Source organism: Arctopsyche grandis, chromosome 7, assembly GCF_051622035.1.
Source record: "Arctopsyche grandis isolate Sample6627 chromosome 7, ASM5162203v2, whole genome shotgun sequence".
Lineage (NCBI taxonomy): Eukaryota > Metazoa > Arthropoda > Insecta > Trichoptera > Hydropsychidae > Arctopsyche > Arctopsyche grandis.
Window position 1 is genome coordinate 16204031 of NC_135361.1, and position 13664 is coordinate 16217694.

General features: G+C 32.3%; 1 protein-coding gene across 1 annotated transcript in view; it reads right to left on the reverse strand.

Annotated features, from left to right (window-relative positions):
- Window positions 1-11019, reverse strand: part of LOC143914597 (neuroglobin-like) — an 88127-nt gene extending 77108 nt beyond the window's left edge. Inside the window, exon 1 of the mRNA XM_077434868.1 lies at window positions 10695-11019. The gene's annotated coding sequence lies outside the window, so the exon portion shown is untranslated. The remainder of the gene's footprint in view (window positions 1-10694) is intronic.
- Between the last annotated feature and the right edge of the window lie 2645 nt (window positions 11020-13664).

The following is a 13664-nucleotide window of genomic DNA, read 5'->3' on the forward strand; positions in this document are numbered from 1 at the left end:
GTCGTAAAATTTAATGTTTTTTCCAATTATGCGCATTTCATTACCGTATCGATTCGTATCTACTTAATAGCAGTCTCGTTAGTGTGTAAAAATTACGTATACACTAAAACGTCACGTGCCCACATACATACATACATACATACGAATATTGCACACATTTTCTTTTGGTAGACTATTATACGCATTGATTATACCATTTACAGTACACATATATAGACGATATGGTTTTTTCGAGAATAGGGTTCCCACATCCCACAGGGATTTGAGGGTCACGAACGAATCGAAGCCGTGACCCATTTCGGAGAAAATTCTGAGTCAACAATGCCTCTTTGACCCTGTCAGAGTCTGTAGTATATTCCATTAAAATATTCACCGTTTTTATATAAAAAGAGTTTTTTTTTTTAATTTACGGTAATTATTTGTGCTTTACGCATAAAAAAAACTAGTCAAACCGGTATGGTCTTCTTCTATTTTCACTAACGCTAAAATTAAGCAAATGAAATCGACCAACTTGCCATTTGTCGCTCGGATTTTTTAACACCATTATACAATGAATAATACAATACAAATGTACATACATCTCGTGCATTCAGTCACGAGTGTCATTTTTCCACGGTCAGAGCAGATAAGAAAATCTTCATCGTGTTTAATATCATACATACTAGCCTAGTGTTTGTGATTCAATGTGTTGATAATCAAATCTAGACGAATTAACTGGATTATTAAGAGGTCAAGGCAAATATTGGAAGAGAACCTGTTCAAACAAATCGTCGATGAAGCAAAAGAATCAACGGTCGAGGTCATATTTTCGAATCGACAATTTTTCCGATATAATGCTTTAAATTTTTTCAATTACTAATGAGATTTTCCTTGAAAATGACGCATGTATTATTTAAATTTTAGATTTATTTCAATAAAATAACAAAAATCAAAATAGATAAAATTATTAGCAAGAACGATTAATTACTCCACATTAAAAATATTAATCACCCTAATGATCAAAATATGTATCCGTGTTTGCCTCATTGGCAAGTTTAATAATTAAAACTATCCATTTGCGATGTTTGAAATTATGAATATAATGAAAAATAGACAAATTAAAAAAAATATATCACATTAATTTAACTGTTCTTAAAATAATATTAAGTTTTATGTATGTACATTTATTGTTTATAAATACTCTGAATCTTATATAACAATTATCTTTCACCTCTATTATATGTATAGTCAATCATACTTTGTGCAAATACTATGGGCTATGTACATACATATGTATATAAATATATATATGTATAAGATTGGATCTAAAATGTATTTACTATAATGTTAAAATTGGCCGAAATTTGAGATATATGTAATCCAATATATTCAAGCACCAGTATATATAATATACAATATGTACATTTTATGTATGTAAATCTGCATAATAAAACACACAAATTATATTCTCTTACCAACTAACTTATGATATATATCTTTGTATATGCATATGTATATACGTATTTATTATAAATTGGCTTAAACCTTAAAAGCAATAAATTCTCGCAGTTTTTGCTAACAGGCACAAATTAAACTTCCAAACTATCATAAATCACATTTCAATTCAAATTTTGAACAAACTTACGTATACACAGCTATAAAAAGGATCGCCAGATTTTCAAACCGTTGTTTCAAATTCAAAAATTTAATAAAAGTAAACACAAATAAACCCATGTATTTATGCACATACATATGTATGTGTCCCATACGTCATAAAATGACACTTGCCTATAGATAATATATATCATATAAACACTCAACATTAAATATTTCGCTTATTGCGATAAAGCATCGTATTCAGATTCAGTTATTCAAGTTAAATAAGTAAAGTTCGGGGTCCAGTAACGAGCTTAAAGCTATACCCCACAATAGAACCTCATGTGATATTCTAGGCGAGATTAGCATCACGCTCGATTCGCTTTTCCACTTAAGAATGTGCGTCAAAGCGAGCGGAAAACCGGGATGACATCGCGCAGTTCGCGAAAAATTTATTCACCCTGATGGTTCGCCGAAGAATACGAAAGGGTTCAAAGACGTATTTCATTATTTTTTTCGGTAAGGGGTCCGGTTCGGGATGCGGATCTTGCGACCCGATCGCGTCTCGAAATTCTAAACCCAAACACACAAAATACGGCTGAAAAGTTCAAAGACGAGTCGGATATCAAAAATTCAACACCATATTGAGGAAAAATACTCGAAATTGAATTTAATATGCTCGAAAGCTTTATATACCCACATTACCAATTTCAATTTCGTATACATTCATTTTTAATTTTAAAAACCCTGAACACAACCTTTTTTACTATACAAACATACATACATGTATAACGCGGTTATACAACACATTCAACGGCGGATAATCCGTGAAAATCCTCAACGTTCAACCCCGTGACGATAAATCGCGATTTTTTACTACTCGTTTTCTCTTTTGTTCAAAACCGGAAGCTGCTCAGTGTCACGGCGATTTTTTTTTTCTTTTCAAAGGGTCGCATTTCGCTTCTCGCTTATTTTTCGACACTTAGTCACGCACGTTTTTTTATTCACAATAGAGAGGTAGGGCTAAAAATGAATGGAGTCCTTAAAACTAACCTACCCTTCTGCGGATGAGATAAAACGTACGTTCAGGTGAGAAGCACGGTGCTTTGAAGCAGAACGGCACGAAAGATAAAATGTGAGTTAGTAATGACACCGAACAAGTACGGCCAAGACGTGCTGGAGTCAGCCATGCATATAATAACTAACGAAAAAATATATAATACCACATTGAAAAGAGCGAATCTGAAGAATGAATTAAATATATAAAAAAATTATTAATTATCTGGCTATTTACTAAATTAATTATTTTTTCATTAATTAAATTGAAAAAAAAAATAACTATTATAATTTAACATTTCCAGAGTTTAAATTAAAATTGACTAAAAATAAAACGTTATATGAAATGAACGATTCATTAATTGGAGTACATATGTATGTTTTTATATGATATCATCATCATCATCTCCAGCCACTCACCAACTACTACTGGATGAAGGCCTCTCCAACCTGCTTCCACTAGTCTCTGTTTTACGTAACTCTCCTCTCATCCATCTCACCCCACATATTTTCATAATTTCGTCTACCCATCTTCCTTGCGGTCTTCCTTTTAAACTCTTGCATTCTTTCGGGTGCCATTCTAGCACTTTTTTTGTCCACCTTTCGTCCATTCTTCTAGCCACATGGCCCGCCCATTTCCATTTCAATCTCTTTTCTCTATCCACTATGTCCACTACCCTTGTCATACTTCTCACCCACGTATTCCGCTTCCTGTATTTCCTCGTTATGCCGAGCATACAGCGTACATACTGGTATTTTGCCTCAAAAGCTGGCCAAAAATCAAAAATTCTAATTTTCACAAATTGAGTTTATGTTGGGGCCCCAAAGCAGGTAGATAAATATAAGGTTTACTGTGGAGCCCTTACCTGGTTTAAGCTCACTAGACAAATGTAGTCGCAGTCGAATCCTGTCATTTGTGTGATACGCTTGTTTTTGTTCTCGGCATTTTCTTGTTAAACAACTTTCCTTGTGATTATTTTTATACTAAAAGTGTTTTCGATGGAAAAACTTAGTATAGACGTTGAAGAACAAGATATATACACTAGATTAAACTAAATTTAATTCCTTTTAGAATTTTATTTTACATGTTTCGGCCTGTCAACAAACCCTACTATTTTCACATAGATTTCCTTTACTTTTTTATACAAATTGATGTTTTTAAACGTATTGTGCTTATTTTAATAAATCAAATGTATGTGATATAAAACTTTAGGATCTTTACTTTTATTCTAGTAAAACAAAGTTTGCACTAATTTGCACAAAAAATAATCAATAATAGTAAAGCGCATTTTGAAACTCCAATTTTCTACTTATTTTCATTCTTTATTTATATTCCAGTATCTGAGAAGTCTATCATGCTTCCGTACCGTTTACCAACAAAAACCTTAGGATTTCAAAACTTTCCTCTGACGTTAAAATTATTTTATATATTATGTACATGAAATTGCATATAAACATCGACATATCTTATTCATATTTAGTTATTTAAATTTTAATCATAGCATTATGGTTACTAACATACATATGTTGTAAAGAAGATGATAAACAAATGTATAATTTTTTTTATAAATTTTCTTGGAGCGACCTGTATTTGAGTTGTTGAAGATGTGTTTTATATACAATTCGAATTATTAGGAATTAAGGGATTCAATTGTGCGAAAATAATGCTAATGGTTGCGTTGTAACACAGTTAGGAGAAACCGCACTCAGGCTAATTTTCCCTTCATATTCGAGTTCCCAACGGTAAACAAAATAAGGGCGACTCGAGAAAAGCAAAGACTATGTTTTCCCAGAGGGTAAACATGCCGCCGAAAATGTGTTTATGGTTAACAGGCTTATGAGCGAGAAGAAAACAAAACTTACCGTTCAAACGGACCAAGAAAATATGCAGTATAGCGTTACGAAACGCCCAAAAATCCCCACGCACCGCAAAAATCCAATCATTCCAGAATTAATTTCAAGTTTCACTGCGAATAAAAAAACTTTAATTGCCCCACTTTATAACGAGATTATGAAAGAAAAATTAGTGAAGGTTTTTCAAGCATTTAAAAGGCATTCAAGAGCGCGCGGACGGTTAAACACTTCAGAATGCTTTATACGAGTAATAATACGGTATTTAAAATGGGAGAAAAAGCAATGTTATGAAATATAATGGAACTTCTTAAGGCAAGCGTATCTATTCCACGAAGACGATTTTTATTATTATTGTTAAATTACAAGACTAGTACGAATATTTTATTTCACATTATACATGTGAGTGCATGTACATATGTATATTTTAGTTTATTTATTTTATTTTATTTTTTATTTAATATGAACATACATACGTAGTACATATGATTTTATTGGCAACACGTATTTTATTGAATGTCGAAAGTTCACCTGTTTACCATGTAAAAGACGAAATGTTGTAAAATTCCCGTCGAGTCTCTCTGGTTGCAAATCTACGTGAAAGGTTCACGTAGTTGAAACCAAGTCACGTAGATAAGACGAATAAACAAAGAAAGCACAAAGACCCCGTTTACATTTATCACATATAAAAGTTAAACGAAATCATACGTCGAATTGTGCGTATTCTTCTTATCAGTGTAATAAAAAGAAATACACGAAAATATAATCGGTGCCCAGAAAAATAAATCATTAAAAATTCAAGACTGTGAAAATAATTCGTTTTTCTATAATAAACATCTACCTTTCTACATAAAGAGTATTTTAAATTTTAAACAGCCGTTGTGAGTTATTCTATCTCATTTGCATTGGTGTCACTAGCGTATGAATATTATAATATGAGCGAACAAGTTTTTACCACACTAAAAGTATTATATAAATTGACGAAAAAACAACATTACCAATACCTGTTTTTTTTTAATTATAAATAGGCATATTATTTAAATGATCATTTTTACTTTATCAATAGACGAATTTTTTTTTAATTATGACAAAATAAAATCTGTAAGTTTCTGTAAAAAATTAAAAATTTTATGTCGAAGTTTATTATAATTGCGTGGAAGAACGATTTGCATAGCGTAAAGAGCCATTTTGAAATTTCATCATAAAAAATTATAATGGGAAATATAAAACCGCGCTGCTATTAATGTTAGGAAAGGTAAACGAGCCACTGTTATTTGATAAAAAATAAAATTATATTTATTTTTGGAATACTAAACGATAAAAAAAAGGATAATTCTCGAATGCCTATTGAATGAATATCCGTATCATCCTCGAAACGGATAGACATGCCTATTTGCAGCTTTCTTCAATGAGGTTTATGGACTTTTTTCATTCAACATTTCTTCGCCTTTTTAATGTTTTTTTTATAATAAAAATAAAAATAAATAAAAATCTGCGAAGGTAAAATCAACCGGGACTTATTCGCGAGCACGTTCCGAATTAAAGCTTTTAGGGCTAAGGGCGGATGGGCGGCGCGACGCCTTGAAAAATCGTTCAAAGGCGAAGCCGTAAAGGATGGCGCCAATTTTATTACATTCGACAACGGGTTATTTCCAATTTTTATCCGCAATGTCTGTAACATCCTCCGATCACCACGGGTAATTGAAAATCTAATAAATTATAGCGAACGCTCGAACCTAATGAAAAGATTCTAGTGTGTGCCGTTGACAGAACATATTTCGTTTATAACAATTTCCGGAAAAATCATCGACCAATAACACTTTATTGCCGCTTTTATCTTAACAACTTTAAGCTCAACGAAACTCTAAAAAAATTTTCCAGAAAAAAATTAAAACGGCGCGAAGCCGTAAGCGAAATATGTCACAAGAGATTCATTCACTGCTGAGCGCATAAAATGCAGAAATGGAAGTAAAGAAGAAAATTAATGAAACCTGACGTTTCAGACAAATGGACCAAATTAGAAATCCCTTCTGCGAATGAAGCTTAAAAACGGATTAAAATTTACAAAATATGTAAAGAATTTCAGTACCTACATATAATATTATAGTTCTGAATAAAATTTGTTTCATGAAAATATTCCCATTCCATTGAAAACTTTGAATTCAAAACATCCATATTTTTATGAAAATTTTATGTAGGTTTACTTAGGTATACGCTAAAAAAATTTCATTATACAAAAATGTATTTTTATAGTCATATTTTTGTATACAACAACGCATTTATGTATGAACATACATATGTACATATGTACATATCGTCGATATACTGACTAAAAAAGGTAAAAAATTGGATGTTTTGAATTTGTTATTGAATAAGATTTTTTTTATTTGTTAATTGAAAACATGAACAATGACTTACATAGGTCGCAAAATAGAGAGCTTCAAACTTCTTGATTTTCGATAAAATCAATTTTTCTGATAAAAAGGGTTTTTTATTTTCAGCTTTTAGCTATCATACCGACGATACTATATATGTATGTATGTACACATTCTGCACTATACTATAGACATCTCGACAACACTAAAATTATATAAATCACAGCTAAGACAAACATATGAGCCGTTAGCAAAATCAATTTAAATTTGACTAATGAGTTTTTTTATTTACATGTTATAAAGGGAGTTTCAATAAAAGTTTTGAATTAAAAAAAATACATATACCTAAAAGAAGACGAATATCATGTTACATACATATAAACATTACTATGAAATGAATCGTTAATAATAATTGAACATAATATAATATAATACATACAAGCAAAAAAATGTTTCACTTTTATCGTTCACTTGATCATTACATACGTTTCTCTTCATAATGAATACCAAAAACGGAAATGTGATTTATTACCCTATATGGACTGTTAAACTTATGAATACGTACCCGTACAAATAAGAGACCACATACAGAGGTAAAAATATTTTTCGCCGTGAATCTTCACGAGAAGCGTTTTTTTTTTCCATTTTCGAGCAATTTATTTGAACTCGCCGGCGTAAAAACCACTACTGCGTGCGCGGAAACGCTAAGGGGATCTCGGAATTAGAAAAATTGCGAAAATTTTCAACGGCGATTATTGTATATTTATATTAATGCGACCGGGTATCGATGATACGTTTGCCATTTTCTTTTTTTATGTACTCTCATAATTCCTATTGAATCGATACGACACTAAAACTGAGTGAATATTTCATAAAACTCTCTCAGTAAGTGAGCGTATGTATACATGTGTACACGTGTACATACATATGTACATATATTATTGAAGAATTTCGTTTCGATCGGATGAAACCCGTTCACACGGAAAATGCTGGAGGACATAAGTTAATTTTCGCAAACGGAAATGGTAGAAGGCTTTGGGACTAATCATAGACCGGATCCTTCAATCACGCTTTCCCTATTTTCTCTCCCAAAATGGCGGCCGTGATATTAACATATCAAAAGGGGTGGAAATTGACCGAAACTTTTAAATTATATCCAGTAAACGTTTACCATAACAGACACAATCAATTAACTCGCACCAATTATAAATGGCAACAGAGAGATTTCCTCAAAATAATAAATACAAATACTTTATTGATTTTGAAACATTTACCCGTTTAATTAAGCTATCTGGCTAGAATATACCTATACATAGTCTATGAATGAATCCCAGACATCGGAAAAATTTTAGTTAGCAAAAAAATCGTACTGAAATCTAAAAATATTAACAAAAGTTACCGATGGGAAGGCTGACAACTCCATAGAATGATATTTCAAGATTTTCTACTATAAAAGAAGATATGGGTACCCCGAATCATAATAGGAAAGAGGAGAAAGATATGACAAATTGAATGGAAAAGTCCGTCGTGCATGCCAAAATTTGTAAGTAATTTCCTATATTACATAAATATATGGTAGTTCATCGTACTTTTTTGCTTGTTATTCGAATATCAGTTTAGTGAAAATTAAATTAAATACATTTAGAGCACGACTTCATCTTGGCTACACGGCTCGATTCAATGGATGAACATCGACGCTCGAGAGGGGAAGGAAAATTTTAGCACTTTCCCGTAAATCCGTTCAGAAAGGGATCTTCGGAGAGTTCGGTGTATGTACTATGTAGTATGTAGGCACAGTTACACGCTGCTACGGCTTCGGTAAATTATTGTTTCGTTTTTATGGCGCCCTTAATTGTCCCTCCCGGTGGGTTATTACGCAACTTCCGTTGAGGAAACAGCGGCCAATGGAGTTGGTAATTGGCGATAAATCCTCGAAGGTATGACTTGGCGAAAATTTCGCGCTCTCCTCTGCAGAAATTGGCTAATCTCGATGCGCCGAACCCGGAGGCACGTGCCTCTCAGATTTTCCACTTGGAAAACTATCAATTCATCATGAATCTAATCGATTTACTATACATACATACATGCCGTCGCGGTTAATATTACTTTGCCGATGTGCTATCAATCCCGTTAAGTTTTGTATTACGTTTTCGTTCGCCGAATCTCTAGACATTTACATAGGCATCCCACTTCAAAGACCTGACCCGGGGTGAAACATTATTCTATCTAATTTGAATTACATGTATTTGCCGAGTTAAAATTAAGTTTCTTGATACAACGCTTCGGGGAAGTTTCGGAGCAGACTTAGTGCGAGGGAAATGGACCGATCCCGAACAATGTGAGACCAGATCCAAATTTAGCTAATGATTTTGGGTATATGTAGGTACATATGTATATTGTTCATATACGTTGCAATTAATTAAGTCATTGGATAATATTATTTTCGAACGTCTTTATTATAAAATTTAACTGAAAACTCCAATTTAAAATTAAAAATACATAGAACCTACCGTATGTTTGATATAAAAACTAATAGAATTCTTCAAACGATAAATGTTCATCAATTTATTTTTAAGTAAATATTTCTAAGCTAAAATAAAATCAGTTAATATGAATATATGTATATAGATAAATTCATATGTACATATCAGCCGTTATATTTGAGACTCCACTTTTCTTCATTTTGAGAAATATCTCGCAAAACGTTAAATATAATGTTTTGCATTTTACAATATTTAAAAATAATGGTGGCCTGTAATACGTTTATTCTGCTTTTCCGAGATTCTGGACATATCAAATTAAAATAAGCGATAAAAAATTGAGAATTAAGTTAAACAGAAAAAGTGCTTTTTGAACTGAAAATTGAACTTCCGCCATTTTCAAATTTAACGGCTCATATTCATACATATGAAAGCAAAATGAAAAAAAATTACCCTCACAAATTTTCGGAAGAGTTTCCATACATTTTAATGATACGAAAATGAAATATTTTATTTTTAATTTAAATTAAATAAATATTTATATATATAAATATTTGAATGGAACATAAATGAATCTCATTATAAATATCACTATTAATATTACTATATTAAAAAAATGAGTTAATCTAAATTAAAAGTTAATATATCAAGGTTTTTTTGTACATGAAAAGAAAAATGCATGAACGAAATAAAACTAAAAACATATATATGTACATATGTAGATAAGTAATAAAAACATCATGAGTTAAAAATTTTAAAAATGTATAATAAATAATTCATACAAAAATCACCAACTTCGAAATCGTTTACATCAAATTGACCACATTCAATAGGAGACACTTATCCCTTTTTCATGCCCAGAATCCGCCCTTCAAAATGGGAAATCCCCAGAGTCCATTACAATTTCCTTTCTTACCCCCATCCAAGACTCACTTATACCCATAAAGACCAACTTAGACAATAAATATTCAACCCGTTTTACAACACACGCATAAAACGACAGAAAAAACAGACACACACATATATACATACATACATACATACATATGTAGATAGAACATGCAAATATTTTACGACAGGCTTTTCCGAATCAAACACGTGCAGCAAATTTTCCAACTATAAATCTCACCTCGACATCCCCGCATTCCCCGGGCTTTAACGACACACATTTCATTGCATTTTCCGACAATTAATTTTACAACCTAGCCACACGAGCGACACGCATCGATCTCAACAAATTATACCCCACATACACACACAGATAAATACCACATACAATTGCGCATTGTTCAGAACGTAATTAAAGTAACGATCCACACAGACGAGAGATCGTTTATAAATATGATATTTTACTCACTTGGTTTTATCTGGATGAACGTACGGTACACGTGTATATTCAGCAACAGGCAACAAACAACACACACTCAAAAACAATTGTTGCAAATTTTAGTATACATATCTATGTACATATGTATGTATATCGAATACTTCGAGATCGCTTCGTTCGAAATGCGATTTTTTTGCATGAAAATTGTTTCTTCAAATGTTTTGTGATGGCGTGTGTGTTCGTGTGTTGTGTGTTTATGATAGTGTGTGTTCGTTCGCCGCGCATACACACGTTCAATCCGAGGGGAAAGCGCGGCGCGGCGCGACCGCACGCCGAAACGACCGGTCCGGGACTGGCCGTTACATTTTCGCGGAGATTCGCGTAGGCCGTTTGCTCCGATCGAGGCTCGTTCACACCGGTTGGTTTTTCCCCATTTCCAACACAGACGTGGGAAAATCTTTCTATAATACCCTAATACTCCAATCGGTTGTTTAAAATTTGAATATATTCATAATTCGTATGTGCCATGATAGGTTGCCCCAAAGCAACACCTGTAGTCAAATTGTTGTTAATTAGTTCTAAAAACTACAATACTTAGTACTAAACATTTATATTTATATATTTGATTTATTATTATCTATCTATCTATCTTCTTTATTCTATATTTTATTTAAAAAAAAATCAATACCACAGAGACTTGACAGGTTGCCCCAAAGCGTCAATGTGATTATAATACAAATAATAAAAATCATAAAAATTACAAAAAAAACATCATAAAAAAATAATAAAAATCATAAATAAAAAAAACACCATAAAAAAATAATAAAAATCAAGTAAAAAATATGTACACAAAATAAAAACAAAGAAATAAGATTGAAAAATTTATATCGTGCTATTTAGGATGTGTTCCACCAACTCAACATAACTGGCATCGAATAGGTCCAAGTAATGTGCCAGTAAGTTAAGGAGTCGAACAGCTCTCGAGAGGGGGGAGTTCATGAGTACGTTTGATTTAGCCCTAATTGGCAAAAATATATCATGTTTTCTTAAAACTCTACGATTTTCCGGGGCCCAGAATTTTAGTTTCTCCAGGATAGCGGGATTGTGAATCTCTCCTCTAAGTAATTTACGAAATGTTTCCCAAGAAATAAATCTCTTCTCTTTGCCAGGGAGTTGAAACCCAAAGATCCCAAGACAAAGGCACTAGGGAACAGATATGGATAAAATCCAAATGTCTTCAGATATAAAAATCTAAGGAATTTCCTTTGGACTCGTTCCAACATTAGAGAGTAACGAAGTTGATAGGGAGACCATATAATGGAGCCCAACTCGAGCACACTGCGAACTAATGTACAATATAAGAGACGAATGGCAGTGAGCCCTAGTTCGGACGAATTACGGATTACGAATCCAAGGATTTTTGTTGCCCTATCACAGATATTCTCAATGTGAATGTTGAAACTCCAACTATTTTCGAAGACTATTCCCAGATCAGATATAAATAATTCTCTCTGAAGAAGAGAATCATGAAATTTATACGGATATTTAATAGGAGAACGAGAACGAGAGTAAGAAATGACCCGACACTTTAGGATATTGAAGGGAAGTTTATTAACATTAGCCCATTCATAAATAGAAATCCTCTTGCAAATAAAGAGCGTCAGGTAAATCAATTATTCTCTTATAGATTTTTAAGTCATCCGCATATAATAAAAATTTAGAATGGTGAATAGAAGATTGAATATCGTTGATAAATATTAGGAATAATAAAGGGCCAAGATTTGATCCTTGGGGAATCCCAGTAGTGGCAACATACTCATAAGAAAAGCAACTCCCAAACTTAACGAATTGACGTCGATCCTGTATATAAGAAATAAAAAGACTTTTATATATACATATATAAAAATGAATGTCTATCTGTGTGTCTGTGTGTCGAATACGCTCCTAAACCACTGAACTGATTACGATGGAACTTTCAGGATTTGTTGTATGCATGTCCGGGAAGATTACTGTGAAAAAAAGGGAAAAAACTGGAACGCAAACTAATTATTATAGCGTTGCAATGAGTGTCATTGCAACGCTATAATTTCAAATGTGTTCGCTGCCTGCGTTTTTCGAACAAATGGGAACGGGAACGAGAACGGGAATGAGAATGGGAACGAGAACAAGAACAAGAATTCCATGCGTTATTGTGGCATTGCAATGCATGCCGGGTTCTGCTAATAGGTATATTATATAAATGGATAGATAATAATAATAACAAAAAAATGACAGGTGGTCCCAATCCATCACACCAGGTTGCCAAGGGTCATGGACAAATTGGGATTTACCTGTAAGGCCTTCCTGGTATATATGTAAAATAAAAAATAAAAAAAATAAAAAAAAATAAAGAGAACATTTAATAAAATAATTTTTGTACCTCATTTTTGTAGGTACAAAAAATACCGTTATTTTACAAGGTAATCGTAAAATTCTACTAGTACAGTATATCCATAAAACTTAGAATCATAATGTATAAATATATTTACTGTATCCATGTACGTAGTAACAATAGATGAAGTTTTGTGATCATACGAAAACTCGAACTCGAGATTTTGATTGATTCGAACTCAGAATCGATTACTGATCACATTTTCATGATCTAGAAAAAATGTGTGTGTGTTTTTAATGTTGTATCAAAATATGTTTTAAAACAAATTTACGGAAATGTCCAATTATTCCAAACGAAATAATACATGCTTTATTCTACTTTCATAATAACCGGAACATAAATATGTAGTTAGGAACACAAAAGTGGGCTTAAAAACTAATTGTTGAATCTAATCATATATAATACATGTGTAAGTGTCAACTATTAGTTATGTGAAAATGATCTAACTTACGTGATTTTTTTTTCATATACAGCGTGAAAACTAAGTTTAGAAATTTACATAATTATGAAATCAGTCAGATTATTTTTACAACAATTTTCTGATTTCTGTACCTTTTTATATCAATTCA